Raw genomic sequence first — 2,548 nt, 5'->3', positions numbered from 1 at the left:
TCTTCTTCTTCTTCTTCCTCTTCCTCTTCTGCTGCTGCTGAGCTGGTACCCAGGTTGCAAGATAAAGTCCTCTTTACTCTGCCCTCTCTTTAAGTGGAAGGAGTCTTTTCCCCAACTGAACTGCCTGGAGTTGGGGGAATAGTGACACAAGCACTCCTTTGGTCACCACAACTGGTGTCTTGATGGATTGTGTGCACTCCAATTCCACTGGCTTCCAGCCCAGTGCAGCTCCCAGACTTGCCCATGGACTGCACTCCTTGTGGCCTGACTGCATGTCAAATTTATTCAGGACTTCAGGATTCTGTAGTCAGCTGGTGGTGGAGCTGACTGGCACTCAGGTTCCTTCCCTGGGGCAGAAGATTCCCCTCTGGCTGAGGCTAGTTTAAACGCTCCCTTACTTCTCTAAGTACACAAATTCTCTCTCTGAAGGCTACTGTTGGTGGTGAGATTCCATACAAGACTGTCTTTCTTACCATTTTCAGTGCCCCTTTCCTTTTTTTTTTTTTGGTCTCTGTTTCTTGATTCAGGCCCCTTTCCTTGATAGAATGTTAAAACCAGGTGTGGTGATTGCGCACTTGATTTTTGGTTCTTATGATGGTGATTTCTTGGATGGATAGTTGTTCAATTTGGTGTTTCTGTTGGGAGGCAATTGCTGGAGAGTTCTATTCAGCCATCTTGCTCTGCCTGTCTCTCTTCCATAAGTTTTGAGAAATGTATACACAATTAAAATATAGACATTTCTGTCCACCCAAATTGTGCCCCTGTTCTCCTTCCCACAATCCCCATCTCCCAGTCCCAGTCCTAGGCAGCCACGGATCTGCTTTCTATCATTATGGATCATATTTCTCTTTCCTGCAGTTTCATATGAAATGGGATTATGAAGTAGACACTCTTTTGTGTTAGGTTCCCCCCTGCCTACCCTCCAATGTAATGTTTTAGAGATTCCTCTATGTTGTGGCATGAACAGTAGTTTTTATTTTATTTTTTTTTTTGGTAACTGAATTTGGGTTGTTTTCAGTGTTTGGCTATTATTATTATTATTAACTTTGCTATAAACCTATGTGTACTTTTAAAAATAAGTTTGTAGTTTTGTTTTCAGTGTTTTTACAAAAATTTAAAAACTATTCTTTAGAATGTTTGTGGGTGCATAGTAGGTGTATATATTTATAGGGTATGTGAGATGTTTTGATACAGGCCTGCAGTGTGAAATAAACATATCAGAGAATGGAGTATCCATCCCCTCAAACATTTTTCCTTTGAATTTCAAACAACTCAACATTTTATTTATTTTTTATTTTTTTAAGTGATTTTACCTTTATTTCCTTCACTTTAAGCCAATCATGAAATTTCGCAGTGATTTCTGGGGTGGGGGCAGGAGGAAGGCCGTGTTAAGAATCATCCAGGCTGTGGCCCAGTCAGCCCACAGAGGTGCAGGCAGTGTGGGCCCTCACTGGGGCAGCTGGAGGAGCATGGACTGCGCCACTGGCAGGTAGGTGATGATCTGAGAGCGTGACAGCTGGTATGTGATGCCCTCTGCAGCTTCCAGCTTGTGCAGCTCAATCAGGCCATCCCCTGCAGTGGCCATTGAGTTGGCAATCAGCTCAGCTGCCTTGGAGTCGCCCTCAGCAGAGATGATGGCTGCCTTTTTCTGCCGCTCAGCCTTTTCCACCACAAATCTGGTGCTCTCTGCTTCCTGCTGAGCCACCTGTTTGGCTTCCCCACTTCTGGGAACTGCTTCCTTAAGGTCAGATGCATCAAGAACATGTCATCCAGGATGAGTCAAAAGGTGGCTGCTCGCTCCATAAGGTCATCGTTCACCTGCCTGGAGCCCAGCTCTCTCTGGGTGATTATTTCTCCACCATCAAAGTGAGCCGCCACTGACTTGAGATCTCAGTCGTGATGGACGGTAGCACAGGCTCATCATAGTCCTCTCGGATGCTGGTGAAGATGTGAGGAAGCTGGCTAACAATAGGCAAAAGAGGATGCACAGCGTGATGGTGACATTCTGTAAATCTTTGCTACCAGTAATGACTGGCATGTTATGTGGCCGAGAACGGCAGTCAAAAATAATTGGTTTCTGTACCCATGGGATGAGAAAGTGAGTTTCTCACCCTACCACAATGTCCTGTACTCCATGGAATTGGTCAAAAATGACAACTTTGTTCCTATCATTCATGTTCTATAAGGCAGAGTTCACCACACCTCCTGCAACAGCTAAGGCCAGGCCAAACTTGCCAATGGACTCAAACACTTTGGCAGTCATATTTTCTCCTGCTGGACCCTCTTACATCTGCTTCCACTGTCATATAGCTTATCCAAGTGGCTATATTGTTTTACGTTTCTACCAGCTATGTCTAAGAGCTCTAATTGCTCTATATCCTTGCTAACACTTGATATTCTGTCTTTTACATTTTTAGCCATTTGAGTGGATAACTTATTGTGGTTGTAACTGTATTTTCTTTATGACTATAGATGGGGAGCATCTTTACATATGTTTTTTGGCATTCTATGTACTCCTTTTGTGAAATTTTAGTTCAAATATTTATCC

The 2,548-nt window shown here is 43.7% G+C and overlaps 1 pseudogene; it reads right to left on the bottom strand.

Moving 5' to 3' along the window:
• Positions 1-1,447: 1,447 nt before the first annotated feature.
• Positions 1,448-2,338, bottom strand: LOC108305518 (annotated as a pseudogene).
• Positions 2,339-2,548: the final 210 nt, after the last annotated feature.

This window comes from Cebus imitator, unplaced genomic scaffold (genome assembly GCF_001604975.1).
Source record: "Cebus imitator isolate Cc_AM_T3 unplaced genomic scaffold, Cebus_imitator-1.0 Scaffold64, whole genome shotgun sequence".
NCBI lineage: Eukaryota > Metazoa > Chordata > Mammalia > Primates > Cebidae > Cebus > Cebus imitator.
This window is presented reverse-complemented; position numbering and strand designations above follow the sequence as displayed.